The sequence below is a fragment of the Urocitellus parryii genome, chromosome 1 (genome assembly GCF_045843805.1).
Source record: "Urocitellus parryii isolate mUroPar1 chromosome 1, mUroPar1.hap1, whole genome shotgun sequence".
NCBI classification, from domain to species: domain Eukaryota; kingdom Metazoa; phylum Chordata; class Mammalia; order Rodentia; family Sciuridae; genus Urocitellus; species Urocitellus parryii.
The window spans coordinates 260,670,239-260,679,150 of NC_135531.1; the positions used below are offsets into that span (position 1 = coordinate 260,670,239).

The following is an 8,912-nucleotide window of genomic DNA, read 5'->3' on the forward strand; positions in this document are numbered from 1 at the left end:
TACACTCTGTCTAGTTTTTTTTTTTAATTTATTTTTTAGTTCTTGGTGGACACAACATCTTTGTTTGTATGTGGTGCTGAGGATCGAACCCGGGCCGCACGCATGCCAGGCGAGTGCGCTACCACGTGAGCCACATCCCCAGCCCCCCACTCTGTCTAGTTTTATCAGAAGCAGACACTGAACATTGTGAACTGTCAAGTGGAATCCGTTATTGTATTGCAGCTTCTCAGATAATTTCTAATAACAACCAATCTCTGATGTGCTTATTTTTAAAGCTCTTCTGGAGAATTATTTGCTTAAAAGCAATATACTGCAATGTTTCTGTATCCAACACTGTCATGCTGGCTTTTTGACAATTTAAGCTCCCTACTGTCTCCTTACATTTAAATGGGGACAACAATTGTACCTACTTCCTAGGATTTTGGTAAAGATTCAATAAAATAATACAAGTATGAGCTTAGAACAGCTACAACATGTAGAAAATGTTCAGTTAAGCTGGGGTTTGTTAAGGTTCATGATGAGGAAGTCAAATGAAGAGCACCACAGGGGCTACTATTGGATTCAGTGCTTTCCAAATGAAAAATGTAGTGTACCCACAGAGGTGGTAAATATTTGCATGCTGCCTAATGTTTTCATTGTTCACTTTGCCAACCTAAGGAAATTGACAGCTGGTTTAATTATTCTCCTCCTTTAAAGTAAAATATCTGATGATAATTAAAAAATCCAACACACATATGCACATATTTACAGGGTTTCCAATCAATAAATCTTGCTAAGTAACAACATAATTATCCGTATATTCACTAGATGCTTTGTTTTCTGGTCATGCAGATTTCTGTCAGGGGACATGACACTTTCTTTAGATACAGATGTTCTGCATATTCCTTAGAACTAACTGAGCCACTTTTCTTCACTCCAAAAGCAATACCTAGTACTCAGTGGAACAAAAGTCCACCAAGGAAAAGTCCACCAGGGAATGTGAGAAGAGAGCCCAAAGCGGGCAGAAGAGAAACTGTATTCCAGGTGGTTAATCGGAAAATAAAATAGACTGTCATTGTGAGGCCAAACACAGGAGTGTCTTAGAACTTCCTCTTAAATCGTTTCACTAGACTGGGAAAGCAAAGTGCAACTTGGATGAAAAATAAAAATAAACAAAGTGAAATAATTAGTGGTCACCAGTGCTTCATCTGTGATGCTTCTGAAGAGCTGAACTGTCCTTTCTGTCTTCAATTACTAGATGTCTGCAGAGGCTCAGCACAGTCCTGGGATAGTGGGGAAACTTAAAAAGGTTACTTTGCTGGGGTACTTTTGGGTGATTCAATCAATTGTGGACCAAGCTCAGAATCAGGATAAGGAAAGCTCTCTTCTAACAGAAATTAAAACAGCTAGAGACTTAAACACCTATTAGAGAAGCCCAAAAACCAATGATGCTCAAATTAAAAAAATGCAAATGAGTTGCCTCAGCAGTTTACAAAAATGTATAATCCAATGTGAAATAAAGAAGGTGACTGTATTTTAAATGTTTGACACTTGAGAACTTTTAGATTCCCATCTCTACTTCACATTGGGCAATCAAATTTAGAGAGCTCACATATGCCAATAATTCTTTTGACACTTCAGGGAATTTCAGATGTCTCAAATCTCTCTCTCTTGCTTCTAACTTTTCTCTCATTTACTCTACTGTTACTATCATGACTCAACTTCCTTTTCTCTTGTTTTCACATGGACCAAACCCGATGCCTTCTCTCTCCTTGGAGAATCCTGCCATTTACTCTCTAAATTTTATTTCATATATATTATTGATACATATATGTACCCCTTCATCTCAACATCTACAAATTTCTGAGCTGGCTGCTCAGAATCCAGAAGAGGATTCTAGGTACCCACACCAAACCCTGGGACAGATATCAGTGATCCTAATTCAGTAAACAATGTGATGGAACATTGGGCTCACTACCACTACCTGCATTCTAAACAAGTATCCCAGGTTAAACTATTGCAGATGATTGACAAACTACTTAAACCTTCTTTGTAATGCTTTTGCAGCTTCAACATAAATCACATTACTGCCTTCACTTTTCTACATAGCTGCATTTGATGTTCTAATACAGTTTTATGACCCCTCTTTCTTCATCATTCATCAACCTGTTTATCCCTTGTGGTATCTGTTCATGGACTTCTCTTCAATTTAGACCACATGAGAACACAATTATCTGAGGTTTCATAAACCAACAAAGTGAATTTAGAAGACCAAGGGATTGAAACAATAGAAATATAGAAAAGGACACCCTGGCTGGACTTGACTGAGTCATCTGATGACTATGGGTTCCTGGGTCACCCGCCACCACCACCACTACCATTGCAATAGTGATCAAATGACCTTTTGGCATCAACTCATTTTCTAGGGTCTGCAGGAATGTAGAAAAGTCCATAAAATGTCATCTTTATCCATTACTAAGAAATGTACTATATATACAACTTAAAATAGACATTTTAAGGAATCTAGAGAAATAAGCAGAGATAGATGCTATTCAGAAGTCATCTCAACCCATGTGCCCACAAAATTTTCCAGGAAACATTGATTGGTATCCTGGTTAGCAGGCAGCTATACTTCAGTAAGAGAATAGAATGTTCCTCACCAGATTGCAATTTTCATTGCATCATACTTTGAAATATTCCCATGTACAATACAAAGGTTATCTGCACTGGCAGTTGCAAAGACCCAAAATCTCATGGGCAGTCATTGAGAATTTTGTGCCACAGAAGCATAGCTGACTAATGGACAATGCCTCCACACTTGTTAAGTAATGAGATTAGAAATAGTATTTTTTTTTTTATTTTTGCCTGTTAGTAAAGCAGTTTCCAACACCAAAGATATACAATGCAGTATTTGGACCCAATGGACTGTTAATTGCCTTTCACCTCTTAACAAAAATCAAGTCACCTTGAAAAGATGTCCAGAGAATGTACCATTTAAAGGGAGATTGAACTTGATATGTCACAAAAGGTTTGACATGCTTCATCCTGATCAAAGACTATATTCTAATTACACATGTGTTAAAGAGATTTCATCAGTACCCATAAGGATTAGTGTTTCCAATGTCTACAGAGACAGAAAGACATTTTGGAAACTACCCTTATAGGGGAAGTGTTTTCATGTATAAGAAATATGTAAAGTAAGTGATACCCACATGAAATTTTTAGGAAAATAAATGGGATAATGTTTTATGTTTGTTTATTGTTTTGACATTTTATTTTGTTTTGAACCAAGTCCTCTTCAAAGCAGGAATAGGTTCTGTCTGATGGAATACACTTTTATATATAAAAGCTTTGGGTTCAGTCCCGAGTGGCTTTGTGGAGTGTCCCTGTTCTGCTTTACGGCTGGATCGGGGTGACTGGTGGTTGGCAGCCTCTTCGTGTTAGATAATAGGTCAAAATGCAGATCTTTGTGAAGACCCTGACTGGCAAGACTATCACCTTGGAGATGGCGCTCAGTGACACCATTGAGAATGTGAAGGCTAAGATCCAGGATAAAGAAGGCATTCCTCCTGACCAGCAGAGGCTCATCTTTGCAGGCAAGCAGCTGGAAGATGGCCGCACTCTTTCTGACTACAATATCCAGAAAGAGTCCACCCTGGTCCTTCGTCTGAGGGGTGGCTGTTAATTCTTCTGTCTGCATTTATGCTGCGCAGTGATAGTATTATGCTGCACATAGCCATTTACTCCAATATAAGTTTAGAAATTACCAGTTTCAGCAATAGCTGAACCTGTCCAAAATGTTAATACAGTTTTGTTGCATGGTAAAAAAAAAAAAAAAAAAAAAAAAAAAAGCTTTGGTGTTTTAGAACTTGGGATCTAAAACAAAATAAATAAATAAAATGAATCTTAAAAATAAGCCCCCAGATAAACATACAGCTCATTATTTTGTTTAGACTGAGTATAAAATACATTATTTTTTTATTTATAAATTCTCAAAATAAGCATTTCTCTCCATACCAAAAGTTTTGTTTAGGAAAATACAAGTTCAATAATTTTTTTCTTCCTTCTTACAAGTTAAGACATACTAATGGTAGAATTTTTTAAAAAAATACAAAAATAAAAAGAAGAACATTAAAACAAACATAAAGGAATAAGAAAAGTGAATTCAAAGAATTCTGTTATGAAACCAGAGAAAGACTTGGGAGCACATAGCTCAGGGATGACAGAGTGCCTTCTGGATTCTCTCTTTCCCATGTACGTGCCTTGTTCCCAGTGGCAGCTCTAGTTTCTCATCCTGGCTCTGTGTGGGACATCTGTGGACAGCCAACTCTAACAGCTTGGGAGCTTATAACCAGAGAAAATAGGGAGTCTTTACTTCTAGCTCTGGTTGGACAAATTTCAGGGAAGGATCCTGGGCAACTGAGTCACATAGTTAGGCCTGAAACATGGTATTCTCTGTATGACCCAGCCATAATCATAGCTCTTCCCTGTGTACCAGTGAAGAGGTGAGTTTTCTCCTTTGCAAACAGAGAAAAGGACATAGTTCTAGCAAATAAATAAGCACATACCCTTAAAATATGCTATAATAAATAAAATAATCAGTAGTTTCTTTTTAAAAATCTACTTTAAATATATTTGAAAAGATGATATTCTATAATATTTCAAACTAAATTCTGAATTCTAAGAAGATAAAGTGAAGGGGGTGAAAAAAAAAGCAGGAATTCAGTTAGTCCAGTCCAACATGGGCTGTGTTGAAAGTCATCAGATGAAGAAATGAAGCACAGTTGGTCATGATCTTTCAGGGGTACCACATTAATTATGGCAGATAGGTGGATTCTAACCAGGCAATGCTCTGGGAAGCAAGCCATGGCCTCAATCAAAAGTGTGTTATAAACCTCAGGCCAGAAGTGGACATAAGTAATACTTTACAACTTCTAGAATTAATAAATGAATTCAGCAAAGTAGCAAGATATAATATCAACACCCATAAATCAAATGCATTTCTATACATCAATGATAAACACTTAGAAGAGAAATTAGGAAAACTACCCCCCCCAAAAAAAAAAACAAAAACAAAAAAACAACTTGAAAATCAATCTAACAGAAGAGATAAAAAAATTTACACAATGAAAACTACCAAACACTAAAGAAAGATATTGAAAAAGATCTTAGGGGATGGAAAGATCTCCCATGTTCTTGGACAGGAAGAATTAATATTGTCAAAATGGCCATACATACCAAAAGCAATATACAGATTTAATGAAATTCCAATTAAAATCCCAACAACAGTTCTCATAGAAATAGAAAAAAAATCATGAAATTCATTTGGAAAAATAAGAGACCGTGAATAGCTAAAGCAATCTTTAGTAGTAACAGTGAAGCAGGAAACATCACTATACCAGACTTTATACTATACTACAGAGTCATAGTAACAAAAACGGCATGGTATTGGCACCAAAATAGACATGTAGACCAATGGTACAGAATAGAAGACACAGAGACAAACTCATATAAATACAGTTGTCTCATATTAGACAAGGTGCCAAAAACAAATATTGGCAAAAAGATAGCCTCTTCAACAAATGGTGCTGGGAAAACTGGAAATCCATATTCAACAAAATAAAATTAAACCACTATCTCTCACCATGCAAAAAGCTCAACTCAAAGTGGATCAAGGGTTTAAGAATTAGACCAGTGACCCTTCACATAATAGAAAAAAAATGTAGGCCCAAATCTTTGTATCATGTCAGATTAGGGACTAACTTCCTTAACCAGACTCCTAAAGCACAAGAGATAAAATCAAGAATTAATAAACAGGATGGAGTCAAACTAAAAAGCTTCTTCTCAGGAAAGGAAATAATCAATAACATGAAGAGAGTGCTTACAGAGTGGGAGAACATCTTTACTATATGCACATCAGATAGAGCACTAATCTCCAGGATATATAAAGAACTGAAAAAACTTAACACTAAAATAAATAAATAAATATAACCAATCAATAAATGACCCAAGGAACTGAACAGACATTCTCAGAAGAATACATCCAATTAAACAGCAAATATATGAACAAATGTTCAACTTCTCTCATAATTAGAGAAATCAAATCAACTACTCTAAGATTCCATCTCACTCCAGTCAGAATGGCAATTATCAAGGATACAAGCAATAATAAATGTTGGCGAGGATGTGGAGAAAAAATTACACTCATATATTACTGGTGGCACTGCAAATTGGTGCAACATGCTTTGGAAAGCAGTATGGAGATTTCTTAGAAAACTTGGAATGGAACCACCATTTGACCCAGCTATCCCATTCTTCGGTTTATACTCAAAGGACTTAAAATTGGCATACAGCCACATCAATGTTCACAGAAGCTCAATTCACAATTGCTAAACTGGAACCAATCTAGATACCCTTCAACAGATGAATGGATAAAGAAACTGTGGTACATATACCCAATGGAATATTACTCAGCATTAAAAGAGAATAAAATTATGGCATTTGCAGTTAAATGGATGGAGTTGGAGAATATCATGCTAAGCGAAGTAAGCTAATCCCTAAAAGTCAAAGGCCAAATGTTCTCTGATAAGTAGAGGCTAATCCATAATGGGGTCAGGGAGCATAGGGAGAATGGATGCACTTTGATTGGGCAAAGGGGAGAGAGGGAAGGGGAGGAGTAATGGGGGCAGGAACGACGGTGGATTGAGATGAGCATCATTACCCTAGGTACATATATGGCTGCACACGTGGTGCAATTCTACATTGTGTACAATAAGAGAAATGAAAAGCTGTGCTCCATTTCTGTACATGAATTGAAATGCATTCTGCTATCATATATAACTAATTAGAATAATTTTTTATTTTTTTTATTTTTTTTCAGGGAACAGCAAGTGCATTTTTATTCAATATTTTAAAAATACAGACTTTATGGCAATTTAAAAATTTCTAGTATAATAATAAATTGATATTTTACACCAAGAAAACAATATGACCAAAAATTCATCCACAAATGCAAAGCAGTATGCTTTTGTTTTATATATATGTATATATTATACATACACATACATACATATAAAATCAACTATATAACTTAGTTTTGTCTAAGTTTTCTCCTTTAAAAACAAGTTCTTTCAGAGAATCCAATTTAATCATCTTGTGCTTTTCTTCAGTGACTTTCTCCAAACAGCGGTAGAAGTACTCATTGATGGACAGAATGAAGTAAACTGTTCTTGGGGTTAAGGAAGCCTAACTTGTAAAGCACGCCCAGTTTGGAAAGTAACAATGTGATAGTAATTAACAACGGTACTGAACGTTATTAAAAATTGACAACTTTAGGTATTTTTGTTTTGGATTTCTTTGGTTTTGGCATATCCAAAATTTCTTCATAGTCTGCACTCATCCCTTTTGCCCAGCGACCAACTGTGACCATTCGATCTGAATTCTGACTTTCAGGGCAATCTTTCTTAAAGTGTTCCACAGAACCACAAAGTTTGCAACCACCACCATCAGCATAGAGTCCTTTGGGATTATCAGGACAAGAATGGGACAGATGCCCCATTTCCCCACAAACAAAACATTTTGCAAAAGGAAATTCACCAAGAGCTGGATCTACTTTAGCTTTGCACTTGGTTATTTCATGCTCTGTGGACCCACATCGATAACATATTCCAGTGCCCATATCTTGATTTTCAAGGGCAGCTGGGCAATCTGCAACTCCATGGCCAGGTTTTCTACAGTGGAAACATACCATTGCATTTTTCTTTGCTGCTTGTCTTTTTAATCATCTTCCTTCTAGTCGACTGTCTTTCTTTAAAGCAACTGCAATTTCTTCCCTTACTTCCTGGCTGTCCATTGCTATCATCTCCCCATTGTGAACCATCTGTGAGTTCTGTTTTAGGTATTCCATGAAACCATTCACATCTTCATTTAAGTACTCTTTCTTCTTTTTGTTCTTTTTATGTTTTGCTTGGGGTGCAACATTTTTAAGGGACAGTCTATTGGCTTCAGGTTGTTTACGATTTGGTAGATTTTGGCTTGTTCCCTCCAAGGACCCCTTCTTCATGTCCTCCCATGATGTTGCAGGCAAGGGTCTCTTATTATGTGTGGTAGTAACTCGTGCCCACCTGGTCATGTTGCATCAGAGGTACCTTATCAGTCCTCGCGTGAATCCTCCAGAGCAGCCGAGTTAGCAAGCCAGAGAAGCCAGAATAAATTTTTTTAAAAAGTAAAATTCCCTTTCAAATCAAGAGTATGCCTTGAGACCAAGGTTAAGAAAAGGCATGACATTTATTCAAATAAAGTGCTAGAGTGGGGGTTAGCTCAGACATTATAAGACAACAGAGAGTAGCAACAAGGAGAGCAGAACACAACTGGTTACTGGACAACAGAGACAGGGAGTGCCTTGTTTAGAGAATCACTTATATAGTACTAGCAATGAGCAAGTTACCATATGCATTTAGTATTCAAAGAATAGTTATTAGAGTCAAGCACAAGCCTACTGGAAAATTTCCTTTAACTGAAAAGTTGAAGTACCTTTGAAAGGTTTTCTTATATGTTTCCTTCCATATTGTGATAGAAGTCTTCTGTTTGGGCATGGACCAAGACATCAGGAAAACCAGGAAAGAAGGTAGGGGAATACATGGCAAAGAGGAATTAAACAATAAAAAATTTCTGCCCTCTAGCTACTTGCACCTGGTAGGGCATGTCAAAAAAAAAAAAAAAAAAAAAAGAAAGAAAGAAAAGAAAGAGAAAACCCCACAGATTTATGCCTGGGGCTTTGCAAATTAAACAACTAAAAAAAAAAGTCTTAATTCTTTCAACAAATATTTATTGAGTATCCATTACTTGTCAGTTTGTTAGGAGACAGGGATAAAAAGGCATACAAGACAGTCCCTTCTCTTGAGGAGATTACAATATCAGGCTGAGGCCAGCAG

The 8,912-nt window shown here is 36.6% G+C and overlaps 1 pseudogene; it reads right to left on the reverse strand.

Moving 5' to 3' along the window:
• Positions 1-7,080: 7,080 nt before the first annotated feature.
• On the reverse strand, positions 7,081-8,177 carry LOC144255190 (zinc finger CCHC domain-containing protein 9 pseudogene; annotated as a pseudogene).
• Positions 8,178-8,912: the final 735 nt, after the last annotated feature.